Source organism: Pezoporus wallicus, unplaced genomic scaffold (genome assembly GCF_028554395.1).
Source record: "Pezoporus wallicus isolate ANWC-B61680 ecotype Strahan unplaced genomic scaffold, APGP_CSIRO_Pwel_v1 contig_4161, whole genome shotgun sequence".
Taxonomy (NCBI): domain Eukaryota; kingdom Metazoa; phylum Chordata; class Aves; order Psittaciformes; family Psittacidae; genus Pezoporus; species Pezoporus wallicus.
Window position 1 is genome coordinate 4,771,648 of NW_026639584.1, and position 23,079 is coordinate 4,794,726.

At 43.4% G+C, this 23,079-nt stretch overlaps 1 long non-coding RNA gene across 1 annotated transcript in view; it reads right to left on the bottom strand.

Annotated features, from left to right (window-relative positions):
• LOC130602325 (uncharacterized) overlaps positions 1 to 3,252 on the bottom strand; it is a 96,297-nt gene extending 93,045 nt beyond the window's left edge. Inside the window, exon 1 of the long non-coding RNA XR_008972874.1 lies at positions 3,192 to 3,252. This is a non-coding gene — a long non-coding RNA (uncharacterized LOC130602325). The remainder of the gene's footprint in view (positions 1 to 3,191) is intronic.
• Positions 3,253 to 23,079: the final 19,827 nt, after the last annotated feature.

A 23,079-nucleotide genomic window follows, 5' to 3' on the forward strand; every position in this document is an offset into this window, starting at 1 on the left:
GAAGAGCAAAGCGGAATTTGTAAGGAGGGTTTCTCAAATGACAACATTTGAGGAAGTAGCAGACAAGAGGAAGGTCACATAAAATAACAGCTTCTGGGTTAGCAGCGCCTATGACTTACCCCTGAGTCAAGTAATCAGTTTCACCTGGTCACAAAAATTATTTAACACTGGCACAGACTGTCTGATTCTTTCATAAAGAAATACCCTATAAGGAACATATGCTTACCATATCCTGAGCAGCATCCTTCATGTATTACTCTAGTATACTAAATTATCAAAAATAGGGGTTATATTCATAGACAGAAATATGCCATTTGTCCACTTCCTTCTTAGAAGCAGCTTTTCTGTAACATTTCTACTCCTTCACCTAGCATCCCTGATCTATCCTTTTCTGAGTCTGACATTTTCAATTCACTTATATTGCATTTTCCTACCCTAACAGTTTAAGTTAATGCCAGTTGACACAGACATGAGTGAAACTGAAACATTACTAAACTTTAGTGTCTTCATATCCAAAAAAGAATATGATAAGAAGTCATCATCTAAAAACACATAAGGAATTACAATGATAAGGTTACACTTCAGCTGGGAAGCAGCATCTGATTTAGCTTTCAAATATAAACCCAGAGAAACCACAAACCAGGTGACACTCAAAGTATGCTAATTAATCAGAATTTGTGGATCCTTCCTAGGCATGGACCCATTTTTGTTTAATGTGCACCTTCAGTGGGGGTCTTAAGCAAAAAAAAAAAAAAAAAGTTATCTTCTGTGCATTTTTAAAAGGAATGATGGGTAATTTAAGTTCAAGGAAGAAAGCATAGGAGCAATCAATCTTTCCTTTCCACGGTATTATTCACGTTGGCCTTTCTTTTCATAAGAGGCAAGCTCCTCTTTCTTTAAAAAATTATTACTTCTAGAACAATTGTTTTTAATTACAAAATCTCAAAATGTTTTTGAAGCATTGATTCTCATTTTGTAAAATAAACTCAATAAGAAAACAGGAAAAGACAAAAAATGCATAAAATTTTAATAATGTTCAACAGTGATTTTTGCAAAAGTGTAACAGACTATTAGTATTTTTTCCTATGAGCTGTTCTATTTAGAGAAAGAAAAATGTTAGTCTGTTGAAGGATCTAAATTAAAACAAAAAAAAAAAATAATCCCAACCTCTTAAAAACAACAGAACTTTTAGGAATAGTTCTACTCAATGGCATCATTTTCCTCGACCATCACCTGTTCAGAGCCGGTATGCTTCTGGAAAGATCAGCTGAGACAGAAGCAAATGTTTCCTTCAACAATTCATAATTATTTTTCATTCTGCTTTATATTTTTGTTAATAAGCCAACTAACATTCATGCTCTATTACACAGTATACTGCAGTATTACAGCTTTCTTAGGACCTGATTCTGCTTTTGCTTTCCTTTTGTTTTCTTTAATTTGCCACTGCCTATCTTTTCTTCCTTTTATTCAGTGTTGTAAAAGAAGTACGGATCTCACTGGTCCTATAAACAGTTGTGATACAATCTGCTGAAAAACATGGCTGTTCCTTTCTGTTCTGGGTTCAGCAGTAGCAGTGATTTTTTTCTCCTTAGTAGCTGGTGCAGTGCTGTGGTTTTTGCTTTAGTCTGAGAGCAATGCTGATAACACACAGATGTTTTTAGTTGTTGCTAAGTAATGTTTACTCCAATCACAGACTTTTCAGTCCAGGGAGGAGGGGCATGGGAAGCCAGAAGGAAGCAGAAACAGGACACCTGACCCAAACTAGCCAAAGGTTCCACCCTACAGCGCTTCATGCCCCAGTATCGAAACTGGGGAGAGTTATGTGGGAGGCCCAGATTGCTGCTCAAGTCAGGCTGGGTATTGATCAGCAGGTGGTGAGCAATTGCATTCTTTCCCCTTGTTATTTCCCTTACCATTATTATTATTGGTGGTAGCAGTAGTGGTTTTGCATTATACCTTAGTTACTGGACTGTTCTTATCTCAACCAGTGGGAGATACATTCTTTTGATTCTCTTCCCCATCCCTCCAGGAGCAGGAGGGAACAAGCTGGGGCAATGAGCGAGTGACTGCCTGGTTCTGAGTTACTGGCTGTGCTTAAACCACAACGCTTTCAAAGAAATGCAGTAACTCCAAGTGATAAAAAAATTCTTCTCCTTCTCCACATATGAGCAAGCTTTTAAAGGTCTCAGGGTTTTGGTATTCATTCTTTTATTTTGCTTTGCCTTTTTTTAGGTCTTTTTTCTGTTTGATTTTGTTTGTTTGTTTGTGGGGTTTTTTTTGTGTTCATGTTTTCAAATTCTCTCTGGAGTAATGAGAAGCAGAAAAATGCACTTTAGTTGGCTCTTGCAAAGCTGTATTAGCCTGGGAGCTCGAGCTTTATAAATACTACCAAATACTACAAGGAAATAGGAACTAGGGAAATAATTGTGAGAGAGCATTCAAGACAAACTGCCTTAAAGGAGACAAATTTTCTTAGAGAAATCTGGAAGGCAAACATGTCCAACCAGGCTCTTTTCTCTCATCCTACACTGGTGTCTTAATGGTTATTCATGGGATACATGCTAATGGGCACTACTGGTAGATTACTGGACGACAAAAATCTAAGAACATTGTTCAAGATCCCATTTTTAACTCTGGTACTTTCTCTGTGCTTGTCCTGGTTTAAACCCAGTCAGGTAATTCGTTCGCTCACTTCCCCCCCTTTCTTGCCCTCCCCCTGCTCTCGGAGGGACGGAGAGGAGAATCGAAAAGAATGCAACTCCCACGGGTTGAGATAAGAACAGTTTAGTAACTAAGGTATAACACAAATCACTACTGCTACCACCAATAATAACAATGATAAAGGAAATAACAAGGGAAGAGAATACAACACCTCAGCACCACCCGACATAACTTGCCCCCCTCAGCCCGACCAAGCACCGACCGATACCTCCTCCAACCCTGCAGTCTCCCAGCCCTTCCGGCTAGCTCCCAGTTACCTCCTGGGCATGACGTGCTGTGGTATGGAATACCTCTTTGGTCAGTTTGGGTCAGGTGTCCTGTCTCTGCTTCCTCCCAGCTTCCCCTCCTCCCTGGCAGAGCATGAGGCTCACAAAGTCCTTGGCCAAACCAAAACATCTCTATCAGCTCTGTTCCCGAGCCGAAAGTCAAAACACTGCACTGCACCAGCTACCAAGGAGGAGAAACATGACTGCTACTGCTGAACCCAGGACATTATCCACCCCTTATTCCATACCATTCACGTCATGCTCAGATCCCACATTTTCAATATACCATCACTCTTATCTCGGTGCACTCTTATCTTAGTGCATGGACCAGTCCCTATAAAGCTGCTGCCTCCATCTGGTCCATGTCAGGCTCCATCTCTTGTAACAGTCTTCCAGAGCAGGAGAGACTGTGTGCAGTGTTCACACTCGTGAATAACCTGGGCAATAGTGTCCATTGTTAAGTCCACCCCTCGATCATGAGTCCATCTCTATGTTGCATCTCTGCTCTGATGGCCTGAAGTGCCATGGGCCCACCAGGCTCAAAATAATTCACTGTCCCCTTCAGCAGTTTCTGCAGCTTTTTGCTGGGGACTCCATACAGCTGCCTTCCATCTCCGACGCTTCCAAAGCACTGGAGGGGCCCAGTGGACTAGATACTTGCCCATACTGTCCCACACACCCTGCCACTCATGACTCTCCAGCCTTGGGGAAAATCTCTCGGTCCTCCTACATCGTCTTTTGACCCCAGACAAGACCCAAACCTGAATCTGCTTAACTCTTGAAATCAGTAGTGGGCAAAACACACTCTGTATGCGTGTTAGCATGGTGATTCCCATCACCATCAGCAAACAAGTCTCAACAGCATTAAAAGGCCATTCAAAAAATTCAAAACTCTCAAATGTAAATGGTCTGGGGGGACGACTAGGAGGGTAAAGGATGTCTCCTTCACAGGTTGAGCACCTGAGAAGGAGAAAAAAGATGTGTAATTGCTAAGCACCTCCATCATATACCTCCCAAAGTATAAAGGTGGTGACCACACTGGGAACATAAACCAGATCAGTTTCATGATCAATGATTCTATTGTATTACAAGTCATTACCATAAAGTACAATGGGATAAAAACCTTAGCCCAAGCCCCACACTTGAAAAACACTAATACAGCCAATACCGGATGGACGTAAGATATGGTATACTGAAACTGTGAGATCAAGAGGAAAAACCTTGAGAGCCAATAAATCAGCATTGTGACGAGTGACTATCAATCCAGTCAGATCTGTTCTTATCTCAACCCCTCGTGCCCCACGTTGGGCGCCAAAAAAGAACTGTCGTGGTTTAAACCCAGTCAGGTAACTTGTTCACTCACTCCCAGTGAGTGGTGCCGAGCTGACAACAATCAAGGTCCGGGTCCCGTGTCCGTCCCCCCCCCCCCCCCCCTGCACCGGGGCTCTCCCCTTCCCCGCTCCCGGAGGAACGGGGAGGAGGATCGAGAGAGTTCAACTCCTACGGGTTGAGACAAGAACAGTCCAGCAACAAATCACCACCGCTACTATCAGCTAAAACAATGATAAGGGAAAATAACAAGGGAAGAGAATACAACACCTCAGCACCACCCGACATAACTTGCCCCCCCTCAGCCCGACCAAGCTCCGACCGATACCTCCTCCAACCCTGCAGTCTCCCAGCCCTTCCGGCTAGCTCCCAGTTACCTCCTGGGCATGACGTGCTGTGGTATGGAATACCTCTTTGGTCAGTTTGGGTCAGGTGTCCTGTCTCTGCTTCCTCCCAGCTTCCCCTCCTCCCTGGCAGAGCATGAGGCTCACAAAGTCCTTGGCCAAACCAAAACATCTCTATCAGCTCTGTTCCCGAGCCGAAAGTCAAAACACTGCACTGCACCAGCTACCAAGGAGGAGAAACATGACTGCTACTACTGAACCCAGGACAGTGCTTCTTCCAAAAGTACTAATGTACAAGCTTGGCACTGAGGAGGTCAAAACTGACTGAAAGCTTATGCATAAATACCCTCTGCTTATGGCTTGGCTGGTGTCCTGGGTTCAGCAGTAGCAGTCATTTCTCTCCTTAGTAGCTGCTACAGTGCTATGTTTTTGACTTTCAGCCTGGGAACAGTGCTAATAATACCGATGTTTTTAGTTGCTGCTCAGTAATGTTTATTCTGACCAAGGACTTTCTGAGTCTCATGCTCTGACAGGGAAGAGGGGAAGCCAGGAGGAAGCAGAGACAGAACACCTGACCCAAACTAGCCAAAGAGATATTCCATACCACAGCACGTCATGGCCAGTATATAAACTGGGGGCAGTTACCCAGAAGGGCTAGATTGCTGCTTGGGTCGGGCTGGGTATCGGTCGATGGGTGGTGAGTGGTTGCATTCTCTTGCCTTGTTATTTCCCTTATCATTATTATTATTGGCGGTAGCAGCAGTGATTTGTGTTATACCTTAGTTACTGGGCTGTTATCTCAGCCCATGGGAGTTACATTCTTTTGATTCTCCTCCCCATCCCTCCAGGAGTGGGGGGAGGAAGGGTGGGAGTGAGTGAGCAGCTGCATGGTTCTGGGTTGCCGGCTGGGCTTAAACTACGACAGCTGATAATGTGCCTTTGTCTATCTGATGAAGACAGTGGAATAATAGTGACACAAATAGCAAGAACTATAAGACCTTCAACACAATGATTTCTTCTATAAGGCACACATATCCACCACTGGCTTACATTTGTAGCTGTCAGTCATGACACCAAACATAGAAGTCTAATTTAGATACTGTTTCCAAGCTAGCATAGCATGTATTTGATGTTTGTTGCCATGAAATCTATTTCTTGCCACCTTCAAAACCCAGCCAGCAGGTATCCCTTTGTTCATTTTGTTGCTGCACCAATCCAGGTGTTTGCCTTAGTTCCACTCCAGTCAGAAAAATCATGAAACATTTTCTCATTTCCTTGTGGGCTGAATTGTGTAAGCACAGCTGGTATAAACCAGTGTCTAAGAATCTGCCTGGCACTAGGTGGATAGGAGAGACTTTCCTGCAGTGCTATGTTTCAATGATTGTCAGTCACATACATGTTGTATCTTGAAATGAGGAGCTGAAACCCACTTCTGAACATATCTGGACCATCTGCATCACTCGAGATCACCCACTGCAGGCCTTTGTCACTGCAGCTACATTACAGTCTTGCAGGTCGTCTGGACCAGTCTCTTTTCTATCCAATGTAGAGGATGGAACAATACTGCCCTTACTCAGGATTTTGACATGAATAATGAACTTGAACCCTTATGCTTAAAACCTACGCCCCTTGAAGGGTAATCAAGACACATGCTTCTGAGTATGAGGCAGTTCAAGACAGTTTTTAAGATGTTACCCCTCATTTGGAAAACTAGCATGGTAAGGAGTCTTCATATTCTGCTGCTGGAGATGCAGGGCTCCTCAAGAAATGATTATCAGAGGCCAAAGCATGGAAAGCGCAGGCATCCAGTGGGGCTCCTGCACCATGCAAACTTCCTCTGCCAGGAACAGCCAGGCATATCCCACTGCATTCACTAACATGCAGGGCCCAAGTAGTATATTCAAGAAAACTCTTTGTTAGCATATTTTCCAGGGGGAAACAGATCCTCCTTTCAAGTCTATCTGTTCCTAAAATTTACTCTCTGTGTGACGTGTAATTCTCCTTTTTTTATTTCCATGGGGCTGAGCACATGCTTAGACTGAGGAAAAGCACACCTTTGCTAAGGCCTAATTCTTTTGCTGAGTGATACTCAAAAATGTGCTTAGGTTAAATTCTGATGTTTGACTGTCAGAACTCATTCTATTAAAGAATAATGAGTGGAAATTGCATAGCTGTGTCATTAATAGGTGATAATTTAATGAAGTGAAACACTTTTGCACAGGAAAACAGAGAAAATTGGCATTTTTTATGGCATAAACTGAAACATGAGTCATCTCTCCTGCAGTAGGAACAAATAAAACAATTAAAAGGGAAAACAGGTTTGCTTCTGGAACATATTATGAGTTTCTTTTACTCAAATCCATGAATTTTAATCGGTAAGTGCCTTTATGTGTGAAGGGAAAATGGCAGTTTTCAAAGATCTTCTCCCTGGAAGGATATTACATTATATCCTTTCCATTCTGAATGTCCCAGACATATTTCAAAAGACCCTACAGATACTTTAAAGGTGGGATTGAATTCTGTATTTAAATTGCAACCCATTCCTAGTTTCAGGTCACTGAGATACAAAAGGTCATGAAATTTGCCTCTCATTTTTCTTCTCTCGGAATACTAAACATTGAGACTATAAAGAATGCTGTATGAAATATAATTTCTTGCCAATTGCATGAAGAATATACAGTGATTAAGTAAGTAGTTTGACCTGAGTTGCTTGATCCTATTCATGTAGGATCATCTTGAAAAATTTGGCTTCTCAACGCAAGTATGAATATTTTAAAGAATACAGGAAAAGATTCAAGGTGAAAAAAGGCCCCAGAAGTCTAAAATCTTGCTTAATCTCTGGGTCAGAAACATTGTCTCTGAATAAAAACAATGAAAAAAGGTATGAGTAACCTTTCTTTTACAGTCAGCATAGAATATATTATTTTCAGTGTGGAAGCTGAGAAGGGAGCTAAGACAGAGATTGACTCTCCTCCTACCCCAAAAAACTTGCAGACAAGCTTTGAACTAAAGCTTTCAGTTCCTATTTACACACAACCTGATTTTACAGTCATACTAGCGAAGAAAGGAGACAAAGCCATTAGACTTTGCATCTGCTTTAAGGCCACTTAACACTTCCAGATGGATTTGAAAATGTCACAGTAAAAATGACAGTCAGAGCCAGCATTTCTACTGGAATTGTTAGATTCACCAATTTTTAGGAACTGAAACGGACCATTATCATATCCAGTTTGACCCCCTGCATATTGACAACCACAGGGTTTTACCAATTTATTCCTGAAGTGAGCCCATAATGTCTATTCCAGCTATCATATCTTTTGAAATATACCCACTTTGAGATATTAAGGAATGGATATTCTGTCTCATTTCTCAGGATATTTTCAGTTGGTTAAATTAATCTCACTATTAAAGCATGATCCTTCAGTTCCAGGACAACAGCGAGTCCCATATCTTTCATGTACTCTAAATATATTGTCACAGCTTTGCACTTCACTTTTGCCAAGCACATATTTACGAATCAAAGCAAAGGCTGTCTTATAGCATCCCACAGCAGGGACCCACAGGCTCAAATTTGTTCATAGAAGTTTCTATAATAGCAAGTGAAATTTCATTACTGGGTAATGAACTGCAGCTAGGCTCAGGAATACAACTCTGAAGGCCAAAAGCCTATGGGGACAATGTGCCTCATGATATTCAGATTTTGTTCCTTTGGTAGTTTCAGGCATTCAAGGCCTGTCTCGAGGTTTCATTATACAAAGTAATGAACAGATGCACCCACAAAAGTATGGTCTTTCCTCAAACTGCTTATCTCTAGCTTATCTCCTACTTGACCCTCTGTGAATCACAGAAGCTCTCTGCTGTAGGTGACCAGCTCCAGTGCTGGAAGACAACGTAGCCTCAAAAAGCTGAACACTTTTTGAGTATGAAAGTGTATCCTCCTATTTTATTTTTTCTTTTTAAGAGAAAATTTCACATTTTGGAAAAATTTCACGTATTTAGGGAAAACTTCACATATTAAGAGAGAGATGCAAAGCATCTCTCTCATAATACTTCTATACATTCATAGCTGTTACAACCCAAAAAGTAGCTCAGACTTGTGATACTTGTTCCCTTTATCACCACACCTCATCCCCCCAGGTGTGCTAGCAGGTTTTGGGGCAGTGACTGAGCTGGTTGAGCTTCTGGTCTTTTTCTCTTTCTCCTTTGTTTAACTAGAACACCACCTCAGGGAGGTCAGACAACAGATCCAGAATGAAGGCATGGAGGTGAGGCTGCTGGGAAGAGGCTCCATGTGCTGAGCACTGCATGACAGAGAATGCCCGGCTATGCACAGGGGCCAGGGCACCAACATCTTTCTTCTGGTAGCCGTTCCAGCAGCAGCCCTAGGTATAGCTGGGACTCATCACAGCTCACTTACAGGTACACACAGAGACCAACGAACAGAGACAGGAGCATGACACATTGCTGTAGCCAGACTCATTTGTGGAATCAAATCAGTACTGAGCCCAGAGTGAGCAGTCACAGAATAATGACATCACCCATACCATTATCAACCTCCTGATTACCCTTTGAGAAGCACATTCAAACCAGCATTTTTCAGAGAGGAAGGGCTTTCTATTTACACAGCTGTGGATCTCCAAAGATAACTGAGGATTTATTTTTGTTTTTTTTTTAATCTGCTCCTTTTGAAAAGATAAAGTATTCAGCAGGTTCATAGAGCTTTCAGCTGCAGCTCTCTTGCTTCCTGACTTTTAAGTCTAATAACTCATCAAAATGCAACTTGCCAAATCTGCTGCTTTTCCTCTTTCCCCATCAATTTCTGCTGTCCTTTTCACTGTCCAAGGTTTTAAAGAGTTTCTGCTTATGGTGTATATAGGCAAAACATTCATATCTCTGCAGATGCCGCACCACATTACTAGCTTTTTTAATATTGAATCAGTATCTACTTACTTTTAAATATATGATGGATCTTTACTAGCTATCTGTTTTGTAAAATTTACGTTTGACTTTGTGCTGTGACTGCTAACTGAATGCCTTCAACTGATGCTAAACCACTTCATTCTCTTTTCGTAACCACCACCTAGAAATACCTATTTAACTTCCCTGAATATATTGTCTTACTTCGTTGTGCATTTGTGCTCTTACCTTTATGCCAAAGTCATATTTTTTTATAATTTAAAATCTTGTTACAGAGAATTTTCAATCAGTTGTTAAAATTTGGCTTCTATGCTAAAAAACAGGGAAGAACAGACAGAAAGCAAGATCATGATGGACTTATTATCCAGGATGCTTGTCTGCCTTCACACTAAGGGTATTAGAAGGATTACTTCCTCAAACAGGAACTAAAGATAAAAGAAAGATTAGTTTGACACTGAAGTACTGGGAATCATTTTTTTAAGTGGTATTTAGAAAAAAAAAAATATAAAACCTAGCTTATGCCAAACCTTCCTCCCACCCTTGGCTCCACTGTAGGTTACATATGTATGCTACATTTTCAAGTAATTTATTATTTCAAAAGAAAATACCATTGATTTGTTTTCTGCTAAAGACATAAAAAACAAATAAATCAGTTCTTTCACTTTGAAGTGTCAGGTGTTACTTTTCAATGCAAAGTTTATTAGCCTTAAAAGTCTTTTTCTTCTGTTTTCTGCTACTGCATTTTTTATCATGTGTCAGATTATGTAAATCTTAACTAACATTTGAGAATGCTCTGTTTGTACCACAGATGGTGTATTTTCAATTCATATATTTATTTTTATTTACTCTTTTCACGTTTCTGACTTAGAAACTGAATGCTGTCTCTCACACCTCATACCTAGGGGAAGAAAGAAGACTAAGTGGGCAGCATAAAAAGCAATAGCTGCTTTTATAGCTGTTAAATGTGAAATATGCTATTTATAACTGAAGAATAAGAGCCTGTGGGCCCAGTAAAAATATTCAGAGTCTGATGAGGAGATGCCTTTAGCTGCAGGGAAGAGTAACTTTTTCACTAGTCATTCTACTAAGTTGAACAGGAAATCCTGTGGAACAGCTTAGTGTAAAAGAATCATGTATGTCAAAGGAGAGCAACAAGAAGAACACATCATCCCAGTTTTTCCAGAGTGGAAACTCAAAAAGGAAGCAGCCAATTCAGCAAAGTTTGATTCAGCAAAGATGCTTCAGTTTTAGCTGTGGTCTTAACATTCACCAGGAAAATTGACATTTTTAGAAGTGCATTAATCACTAGAGTTAAACACACATTTACAAAAATCAAGGTGTAAGCACCTGATGTACAATAAAATAGTAAGTCTCTAGCGGAACAGGGATTTTATTGTCATTTTCCTGAACACCTGAACATTATTCCAATGCATTCAGACTGTGACCCATCCCCTCTCTACCTAATACATCTCAGGAAGGGTTTTTTGGGGGTTTCATTTTTTGAAAACAGTCCCTGAGCTCTCATTAGCCAAGCGCATCAGGATGCTGATGCAAAATACTAGTGCCACTGGCACTTTGGCAGCTTCTTGCTCAGCCTTCCAAGAGCATCTTATGCAGTGAGTATTTTAGGCTTTTGAAAAGAATAAAGGCTGCAAAACAAAGCTAGGACAGTGAGGAACTGTCAAGGAAGGAAGCAAGCAGAGTAAAAGCATGTGAAGCATAAAAACAGTTCAAAGCACTGATTTAACCAGGAGATAAGAGAAATCATATTCAGCCCAAAGAAAGTGAAATAAAGTTTAAGATAGGTAGAAATGTTGTCACCAGTGCCTGTTGCCCAGAGTGGGAAGGCAGGTAACTATCCAAGGAAAAACAGAGATGCTGAAGGCAAAGATTTTTATGTATTCCATACATAGAAACCTCTTTGAATCTATGTATGTCTCTATAATTGTTTCAATGTATTCCATACCTAGAGACAATTAGAGACCCCAAGTCTGTGCTAGGGCAGACTGCGCAGAACAGAGAACCACTTCTGAAAGTCCCAATGTTTTTAATATGATATATTTTCAAAAAGTTCATGATGTTACCTGTTGAATATGTTACCTATACACACCTTTGCAATTTTGCCACTCTAACAACGTTGTTTCTGCTTCCTATTGCTGAAATGTCAATAACAAACTTTTATTATGGCAGAAAAACTGGTAAGCTCTAGAGAATCTACTGTGCCTGTATTTACACATCAGCTCAGGAACAGTGTCTTTTATATTACACAGTTAACTTTGCAGCTATTTCCATTATCCCCCTATGGCTTCAAAGATAAATCTTTTGTCATCCCAGGCAATTAATGGGAGTTATACAGCATTGGCTGCATCAGGTTTTGTATATGTGAAAACCAAAACATTGATTTCACAGACTTACTTGTGCTTATTGATATAGTGCCCATCCCCATGCCATTCCCATTTAACGCTTTTGTGCAGTCATTGAAAAAAATTTCAAGACTGTCAAATAAATTGTGTTTCGTCAGAGCTTTATCTGTTACATTATTTTGCAAGTATTTCTAGCTTTAGCAATATGTTTTCAGGCTGGGTTTCAGGCTTGTAAGATCATCTTAAAAGTCAGCATAAACAACTGACCCAGCCAACCATTAATTGAAGTAATTTCAAAGGTTCAGTGTCCTTTTAAGAAAACAAAAATTCCAACTACAAAAATCCATACTGAGACTTCATAGGCTCAGGATGGCTTTACAGACTAATCAAAGTACTTGTGTATCTAACCATCCAATTTGCACCTGCATGCATCTGATTGGAAGCTAAATACTATGAGCATCCATAAAAATTGTTAGTCCGAGTAGCTAGACTTTTTCTCTGAACTGAGCAAAGATCACAGAGACAAATGCAACAGAAGCAAATTCAATCTACAAAAGAATAGCAGCCTTTTGGGAAAGTTGTCCTCATACACCTTTAGCTCACAGCTCATCACCCACATTTGTGCAGACATAATAGGCAGAACACCAAGGGAAAATTACTTTTTTATTTTTTATTTTTAGATATTAATTTTTTTTTTAAATAACATTGAATGGGGAGTCATTTGATTTTGTTCACGCTTTAAACCTCTCCCCACTTCAGGCCTTACAAATGATAGTGCTGGTTTGATCTAGTTTGCAGCGCAGTGATCCTCTGTGCTCCCTCCTGTTCCTTCTTTTCCTTCCTATAGAAGCTATTTCCCAGAATCTGCTGTCAGGATCAACAGCATACATTCCTGATGCTTTTTAGCTTGCTGCAAGAAGCAGTTAAAATAAGATTTGGAAATTCTTGATGAAATACCAATCATCCTCCTTTGTAAAGAGATAACTTACCCTCCACTCTTAAAAAACTGAAGAAACCTGACTTTTGTTTCAACATTTTTATTGCAATGAAATACACTTCATTTCTGCAGGACATATGGCTATAAGCTGTGTGCTGAGCTGTGAAGGGAGTCTGAATGATAGATGGTGGGGTTCTTGTATACTTAGGATGATGATTTTTGGTGTAAATTTGCTTTGCCACTTCAAAACCTCAATTCAAAAATGTAAGTGATAACTTGCCTCTAAGAGAGTGAGGCCTATGTGCAGTGTCTGATATACATAAAAAAATAAGGTACGAATATTTTCATGGCCTGAATAGGTGCGTTCTTTGCTGGGTTGGAAACCTGGCTGGATGGCTGAGCCCAAAGAGTGATGGTAAATGGTAAAACATCCAGTTGGTGACCTGTCATTAGTGGACTCAGTGTTAGAGCCAGTGTTTCATATCTTCATTAGTGATCTGGATGAAGGGATCAAGGGCAATCTCAGTAGATCTGTGGGCAAAACTGAGTTAGGTTTGAGTGTTGATCTGCTGGAGGGTAAGAAGATCTGCAGAGGGGCCTGGACAGGCTGGATCCGTGGGCTGTGGCTGATGGTATGAGCTTCAGCAAGGCAAAGTGCTGGATCCTGCACTTGGGCCACAACAACCCCCTGCAACACTCCAGGCTTTTGGAAGAGTGGCTGGAAACTGCTCATGGGGAAAGGCCTGGGGGTGATGGTTGATGGAGCTGAACATGAGCAGCTTGTGTCCAGGCAGCCAAGAAGGCCAGTGTCATCCTAGCCTTTATCAGCAATAGTGTAGCCAGCAGGACCAGCGCAGACCCCCTGCACTGGGGTGGGGCTGAACCTCAAATCCTGTGTCAGTTCTGGGTCCCTCAGTACAAGAGAGACATTGAGGTGCTGGAGCAGGTCCAGAGATAGGCAATGGAGCTGTTGAAGGGACTGGAGCACAAGTGTGATGGGGAGCGGCTGAGGGACCTGGTGAGAGTTTAGTCTGGAGAAGAGAAGGCTCAGGGGACCTTATCACCTTGTACAACTACCTGAAAGGAGGTTGCAGTGAGGTGGGGTTGGTCTCTTCTCCTAGGTAACAAGTGACAGGACAAGAGGAAACGGCCTCAAGCTGCACCAGGGGAGGTTTGGACTGGAGATTAGGAAAAATTTCTTCCCTAAAGGGTGCTCAGGCTTTGGAACAGGCTGCCCAGGGCAGTGGTAGAGTCACCGTCCTAGAAGGGTTCACAAACTGCGTAGACGAGGCCCTCAGTGGTTTAGTGGTGGCCTTGGCAGTCCTGGGGTAGAGGTTGAACTTTTCCAACATGGTTGATTCTATGATTCTACATGCATTTCCTTAGAGAAGCTAATTCCCTTGTGTTCCTTTACAGTCAGCAGTTTCCTTCAAGAAGATGTTCACCAAACATGAAGTTACAGTCCACCTTCCTCTGCTGACTGTGACTGTGAGGAAATACGTATTTCTCACAGTTAAAACTAGGCTGTTAAAATCACAGTTTCATTTTCTAAAGGAATGTAGGAATCCAATTCTAAAGGAATCCAGTCAGCGGATCGGAGCTAGCCTAGCTAGAGCCACAGCCGGCACGCTTCAGCGACCGCGAGGGTCAACGGAGATGAGGAAAATCAGAGGGGATAGCGCAGAGACATCGCGATTCCCGACATGTCCCGATCCCCAAAGCCCCAGCAGCCCTTGCGAGAGAGAGCGGCTGACCCGGCGGGGGGCGTTCCCACGGTGACGGTGACCACGCCCCTGCCACTTGCCTTGAAAAAGCCTCAGAGAGGGCAGCGACGTCGCTGCCCACCGGGCGCAGGGAGGAACAAGCAGGGCGTGTTGCTGCCCCTGTTGCTGGTGTCCCAGGCTACGGACCAATATGGTTGCCTCCAGAAAGAGAGCTTGCAGTAAGGTGACTGCAGCAACTCAGACAGAGACCCCGTCCCAGACCGTGGCTGTTCAGGTCTCTGGGTGCAGGGAGTGCCAGAGCCTGCTGCTGCCGGGGGAGGGAGGACAGCATTCCACCTGCGTGAGGTGTGAGCAGGTAGAAGATCTGCTTAGCCTGGTGGCAAGACTTAAGGAGGAGGTTGAGACACTGAGGACCATCAGGGAGTGTGAAAGGGAGAACAACTGGTGGAGTAACTCCCTGGCGTGCCAGTCGGAACGGTTCCAGGGAGATACCCCCCAAAAGGGGAAGGACCCCCTGCCTTCTCACACAGAGGGGGATGGCCCGAGGCAGCCCCTGCCCTGTAGCTGTTGCGCAGAGGTAGGGGACCAAAAAGACGACGAGGGTTGGAAGCGAGTTCCAGTTCGACGTCGTGGGAAACCCTCCCACCTTCCTGCCCTGCTTCCCCAGGTGTCCCTCCGTAATAGGTTTGAGGCCCTGGATCTTGAAGGAGAGGTAGGTGAGAATGCGGGGCAAGGCCAGCCCACAAGGCCACATAGGAAAAGGGGGTTGACTTTGCACCTCAAGACTGCCTCTGTTAAGAAAGAAAGAAGGGTCATTGTAGTAGGGGATTCCCTTCTGAGAGGAACAGAGGGCCCGATATGCGGAGTTGACCCTCATCATAGGGAAGTGTGTAGTCTGCCTGGAGCCCGCATCAGGGATATCACTAGGGCGCCCTCCAACCTGGTGCACCTGACAGACTACTACCCGCTGCTGGTCTTCCAGACAGGTGGGGAGGAAGCTGCTTCCCGCAGTCTGAGGGGGATGAAGAAAGACTACAGGGCCTTGGGGCAGATGGTGAAAGAGTCTGGGGCTCAAGTGGTCTTCTCCTCACTCCTTCCATCTTCCACTGATGATGTGGGAAGGAATGGGAAGATTCAGTTCATAAACGATTGGCTTCAAGACTGGTGCTACAGTCAGGGCTTTGGATTCTTTGATAACAGCTGGTTTTATAGGGCACCAGTCTGGACAATGACAAGTGAGAAAGGTTTGTCTCACAGAGGCAAAAGGATGCTGGGGCACGAATTAGCAGGGCTCATTTGGAGAGCTTTAAACTAGATTCGAAGGGGGATAGGGTTGTAGCTGGGCTTGCCCTGGTGGGGCAGCGCTCCAGAATTAATGAAGACTGGGAGGCCTCCTATAATCCTAGGGTGAAATCGGTGTGCTCAGCTCGCTCCCTGGAATGTCTGTACACCAATGCGCGCAGCATGGGAAATAAGCAGGAGGAGTTGGAAACCTGTGTTAAGTCAGGAGACTATGATCTGGTGGCAATTACAGAGACGTGGTGGGACAGCTCACATGACTGGAATATAGTCATGGAGGGCTATGTCCTTTTCAGAAAAGACAGGCCAGCCAGGAGGGGTGGTGGGGTTGCTCTTTATGTGCGGGAGGAACTACAATGCACCGAGTTCTGTCCAGGGACAGATGACAAGAGAGTTGAGAGTCTGTGGGTGAGAATTAAGGGGCAGGCTGGCAGGGGCGATACTGTTGTAGGTGTCTGTTACAGACCACCAGATCAGGGTGAGGAAGTTGACGAGGCCTTCTACAGGCAGCTGAGAGCGGCCTCACAGTCACAGGCTGTGGTCGTCGTGGGGGATTTTAACTTCCCTGATGTTTGCTGGAAGGACCACTCAGCAACCAAGCCGCAGTCCAGGAGGTTCCTCCAGTGTGTGGATGATAACTTCCTCCTGCAAATGGTGGATGAGCCGACCAGGAGAGGAGCGCTGCTGGATCTCATCCTCACTAACAAGGAGAATCTGGTCGAAGCAGTAAGGGTTGAGGGCTGCCTTAGTTGCAGCGACCACGAGATGGTGGAGTTCAGGATCTTGTGTGGTAGGACTAGTAGAATAGCAAGTAGAATTGCAACCCTGGACTTTAGCAGGGCAAACTTTGGCCTTTTCAAGCAATTGCTAGGGGAAATCCCATGGGCAAGGCTGCTTGAAGGTAAAGGGGCCCAAGATAGTTGGTTGACATTCAAGGATTGCTTTTTCCGTGCTCAAGATCGGAGCATCCCGACACGTAGGAAGTCAAGGAAGAGGGCCAAGAGACCTGTGTGGCTAAATAGGGAATTGCTGGGTATGCTCAAGTGGAAGAGGAGAGTTTACAGGTCATGGAAGGAGGGGCTGGCCACTTGGGAGGAATATAAGGCTGCTGCTAGAGGATGTAGGAAGGCAGCTAGGAGGACTAAGGCATCCTTAGAATTAAACCTGGCGAGAAGGGTCAAGGACAGCAAAAAGAGCTTTTTCAAATACATGGCAGACAAAACTAAAACCAGAGGCAATGTAGGCCCACTGATGAACGGGATGGGTGCCCTGGTGCCAGAAGATACAGAGATGGCAGAGTTACTGAATGCTTTCTTTGTCTCTGTCTACTCTGCTGCAGGCAGTCCTGAAGAGCCCTGTACCCCTGAGACCTTAGATGAAGTCAGGTCGACGGAGCGGTTTGCCTTAGTCGATGAGGAATGGGTTAGAGACCAGTTGAGCAATCTGGACATCCATAAATCCATGGGTCCAGATGGGATGCACCCGCGGGTACTGAGGGAACTGGCGGAAGTCATTGCTAGACCACTCTCCATCATCTTTACCAAGTCTTGGGAAACGGGAGAGGTGCCTGAGGACTGGAGGAAAGCAAATGTCACCCTGGTCTTCAAAAAGGGCAAGAAGGAGGACCCAGGTAACTATAGACCGGTCAGCCTCACCTCCATCCCTGGGAAAGTGATGGAACACCTTATCCTTGGTACCATCTTAAGGCATATCAAGGATAGGAGGGTTATGAGGGGCAGTCAACATGGCTTCACCAGGGGGAAATCATGTTTGACCAATCTCTTAGCCTTTTATGAGAAAATAACACAGTGGATGGATGATGGCAGAGCGGTGGATGTGGTCTACCTTGACTTCAGCAAAGCATTTGACACAGTCTCCCACAGCATCCTCATGGCTAAATTGAGGAAGTGTGGTCTGGATGATCAGGTAGTGAGGTGGACTGCGAACTGGCTGAAGGAGAGAAGCCAGAGAGTTGTAGTCTATGGGGCGGAGTCTAGTTGGAGGCCTGTAACTAGTGGAGTGCCTCAAGGGTCAGTACTGGGACCGGTATTATTTAATATATTCATCAACGATTTAGATGAGGGAATTGAGTGTACTATCAGCAAGTTTGCTGATGACACTAAGCTGGGAGGAGTGGCTGACACGCCAGAAGGCTGCGCTGCCATCCAGCGAGACCTGGACAGGCTGGAGAGTTGGGCAGGGAATAACTTGATGAAATATAACAAGGGAAAGTGTAGAGTCCTGCATCTGGGCAGGAACAACCCCAAGTTCCAGTATAGGTTGGGAAATGACCTGTTAGAGAGCAGTGTAGGGAAGAGGGACCTGGGGGTCCTAGTGGACGACAGGATGACCATGAGCCAACACTGTGCCCTTGTGGCTAAGAAGGCCAATGGCATCCTGGGGTGTATTAGAAGGGGGGTGGTTAGTAGGTCGAGAGAGGTCCTCCTTCCCCTCTCCTCTGCCCTGGTGAGACCGCATCTGGAATATTGTGTCCAGTTCTGGGCCCCTCAGTTCAAGAAGGACAGGGAGCTGCTGGAGAGAGTCCAGCGCAGGGCAACGAAGATGATTAAGGGAGTGGAGCATCTCCCTTATGAGGAAAGACTGAGGGAGCTGGGTCTCTATAGTTTAGAGAAGAGGAGACTGAGGGGTGACCTTATAAGTGTCTATAAATATATAAAGGGGGAGTGTCACGAGGATGGAGCCAGGCTCTACTCGGTGGCAAACAATGATAGGACAAGGGGTAATGGGTACAAACTGGAACACAAGAGGTTCCACTTAAACTTGAGAAGAAACTTCTTCTCAGTGAGGGTGACGGAACACTGGAACAGGCTGCCCAGGGAGGTTGTGGAGTCTCCTTCCCTGGAGACATTCAAAACCTGCCTGGACACATTCCTGTGTAACATTATCTAGGTGTTCCTGCTCCGGCAGGTGGATTGGACTAGATGATCTTTTGAGGTCCCTTCCAATCTCTAGCATACTGTGATACTGTGATACTGTGAACTCAAACCAGAACATTTCAGGTATCGTGTTACTGAGGAAATTCAGAGAATTTGAAGATAAGAGCTGAAGTTTTCCAGATAGGTGACAAAGAGAGGTATGTGATAGACACGTCCTTGCAGGTGCAGGATCACACATGTTTTTTAACATATATGATAGATTCACAAAGTCAAAATGAACATGAAATATTCATCAGAAACTCAGCACCAGAAGAATCTGAATAGGACCTATAAACCTTTCGGCAAAATTAGTCCCCAGAGTTCACTTTGGTGAACTGGGTTCCTATAAAAATTGTGAAACCTGATAAGTAAATCATTAGGGAAATCCTGCAGTTTTTCAAATTCCTATAAAAAGGTGATAAGCATAATTATTTTAAAATGCCAGGATGTTTATCTCCTGGAAGCAAAGCAAAAGAAAGTTCTTACAGACCTGAGTTTCCATGATTAATTTAATTTTAAAGACAGTGTGGTTCTGGGAAGACCATAGAAGGTGGTTTTGTTTGTGCATTTTGGATACCTGTTTTGACTTGCTGGCTCAGGAGGCATTAAATTCTGTATTTTGATACGTAAGTGAAGTCTTCTCTGTGCCACTTTATTTTTTTTTTTTTTTAAGAGAGATTGAATAGTGCACGTCAAGAACTTAGAATCCTCTGCATTTTCTTTCAAGCCTTTGTGTACATTACGAGCTAGAATAACCTCCCTGAACTTAATTATCCTTCCATACTATGGTTCAGTGAATATCATTATATTTCAGCACAGCTTGAGTGATTTTTAATGCCAAAAACATCAGCAAGAAATAGGAACATTACAAAAATATTGAAACAAATACCATAACACCCCCCCACCCCTACCTACCAAAATCATAAACACTTTACTTTGCAAGGTCTGGAAGGTCAACTTAGGTATAGTGTGGAAAATTAAAATGCTCTATGTGTGAATGCCTTTGGAGGGGAAAAAAAACCCAACCAAAAAAACCCAGTGTTTTACACTAAAAAAAAACAGAATTTCTATCTGAGTCCAGTTAACAATAAAAACTATTTTTCTGGTAGGTGGAACTGATGAAGTTAGTTCATCCATGATTGTTTTGTGTTTGTCACCTACATGTTCTTAAATACAGCATAATTAAAGCAGCATTAAGAGAAAATAGAAAATCAGTGACAGCTTTCATGCAAGTGATGCACTGCACATCAGCTGAAGAATGTGGCAGAATGAAATGAAACATGTACAGGCAAGAAGTGATATTTGTGACCAGCTTTAATTTGGACGCCTTCCCCTTTGCACCCAGGTATTCTGTTGATGCACAGCCAGTCTGTCAGAACACACAGGAACGGGGGGGGGGAAGGAAAAACAAAGAAGTTCTGACACACATTGCAGATTGCTGAGGAGGAATTGAGCTATTAATATTTTACCCAATCTTCCTGCACTCTCGGTTACTACGCTGCAACTGGAAACTTGCCTTTGTCCATTATCTTGTATCAGCAGCTGTTCTCTTCCTTGGAAGTCTAGCTCAGTGCCAGTGTTCCAGTATTTATACATGTGTTCACATGCTATCTTGGCTTTTAAAAAGAGAAACCTCAAAACCTGCCTGCCTGTGCTGGGTTGTATTTCTCCATGTATGTTTCCATGTATCAGTGACTTTTGGATAAAGTGGTGTATGCTTGTCTGCAATAGCCTCTCTGAACACTGACTTGTGAATGTTTCACTTGTATATGGGTCTTAATTGATGGAAGGAACCTGTGATAGTGGGAAATACAAGGAAATTTTTATCTTAATCTGTAACTGTTAATGTAAATTATATTGCTAGCAGCATCTCCTATGGATACTCACAATAGGGATAAAACGGAATGAAATGGTTTTGCTAACATGAACTTTGTGATGTCTCCCACATGGCATCCTTGTCTCTAAATTGGAGAGACATGGATCTGATGGATGTATCACGCAGTGGATAAAGAATTGGATGGATGGCAGCACGCAGAGATATATGGTCAATAGCTCAATCTCCAAGTGGAGATTGGTGACGAATGGTGTCTCTCAGGGGTTGGTGTTGGGACCGATCCCGTTTAATATCTTTGTCAGCAGCATGGACAGTGGGATTGAGTGCGCCCTCAGCAAGTTTGCCAGTAACACCAAGCTGTGCGGTTTGGTTGATACACCAGAGGGAAGGGATGGTATCCAGAAGGACCTTGACACACTTGAGAGGTGGCCAATGCCAACCTCATGAAGTTCAACCAAGCCAAGCACAAGGTCCTGCACCTGGGTCAGGCAATCCAAGGCACACATACAAGTTGGGCAGAGAAGAGCAGAGAAGGATTGGGGGTGCTGATTGATGAGAACCTGGACATCAGTCAGCTTCAGTGTGCACTTAAGCCCAGAAACCGCCTGTGTGCTGGACTGCATCAAAAGAAGCATGACCAGCAGATCAAAGGAGTTGATCCTGCCCCTCTACTCTGCTCTTGTGAGATGCCAATTGGAGCACTGTGTGCAGTTCTGGTGTCCTCAACACAAGAAGGACATGGAGCTGTTGGAGCAACTCCAGAGGAGGCCATGAGGGTGATAAGGGGCTGGAGTACCCCTGTATGAAGACGGGCTGAGAAAGTTGGGGCTGTTCAGCCTGGGGAAGAGAAGGCTGCGTGGAGACCTCAGGGCAGCTTCCAGTGTCTGAAGGGACCTATAAAGATGCTGGAGAGGGACTCTTCATTAGGGACTGTAGTGATAGGACAAGGGGTAATGGGTTCAGACTTAAACAGGGCAAGTTCAGGTTAGATATAATAAAGATGTTCTTTACTGTGAGGGTGGTGAGACACTAGAACAGGCTATCCAAGGAAATTATGAATGTCCCATCTGTGTTAGTGCTCAAGGCCAGGTTAGACAGGGCCTCGAGCAACCTGCTTTAGCATGTGGTGTTCCTGCCCATGGCAGGTGGGTTGGATGATTTTGGATCTAGATCCTTTCAAACTCTTAACAATTAAACACTACAATGTTTGATAGCCTTTTGGTGATCTCTGGTGGAATGGTTGAATATTAAATCTGAAGTTTTAGTCCATTTTCAAAAGCTGTGACTGCCAACTAATGAAATTCCTGTTTAGCAGAAATTATCGTCAGTAGCTGGCCTGTTGAGCCTTTTCTGTGAAAACATCTCGTGACATATAAGACGACAATATCTATCTGAGAACAGCATGCAACGAATGCACAACCATCTAACAAATATTTTTATGATCTTGTTAATACTTCATCCATTTTAATAACTCCCCTGCACTTTTTCTCATCTCCATTTTCAGGATTCTCCAGCTTCTGACAGCATAGAGTACTCTATTTTTAAAGAACATGATATTACAATGTCTTAAAAATTTCCCCCTGGGTGTTTTCTGCCTAGACATCCTCAGGGAGAGCTATGAGATGGATTTGGGATCAAGCCTATCAATACCTTCATGTTATGTGTTGGAACAGCGGGTAAGTAAACTGTTACGCTCACTTCAGGAATTAGTAATTTTTATTTGCAGAATCATAAAAACCAACAGACTGATTTTAACTTAAGGTTTTATTCTAAGTGAATATTTTTAATCAAAGGATACTTTTATTCAGACTTTGACTTGGTTCTTCATATGCAAGTTCTGATTTCTCCACAACAACGTACGGTGAATTTTATGCAGTAAACTTCACAATGATGTGGATGACAGGGCAAGGTTTGATCTGCCCTGAGGCTACAGGATATGAGAAGATGCAGCCATAGTCCTCCATGCTGGCCTGTATAAGCATGGATACCAGGATGATGATATGGGAGCAGTGGTCGCAGTGGTACGTAGATCAGTGCTGTGTTGCTGGCATAGTAAAGGCACATAGAGTGGGTATAGCAATAAGAAGTTTCAATAACTTGCTTGTATGTCATTCTTCACCCTAGCTTAAATATCATTGGTATGTTTTTCCAATCCTACTTTATAGCAATGAACAGGAAAAAAAAAACAACAGTTTTGGGTAAAAATAACCATAAAACATGCTTCCTGAATTTGGCCGAATCCTCAGCCAGATTTATAAGGCTGCCCTGCCTTTGTAAATCAGCAAATTGAATTTAAAAATAGTGTGTAGGGCTAGAACCTTTTGCCAAATAGGCTTTTTTGTATTGCCTGGAAATTGTAAGGCAATTTCTTCATGAATAGAACTACATTAAAGGGAATTGGAAATGAAA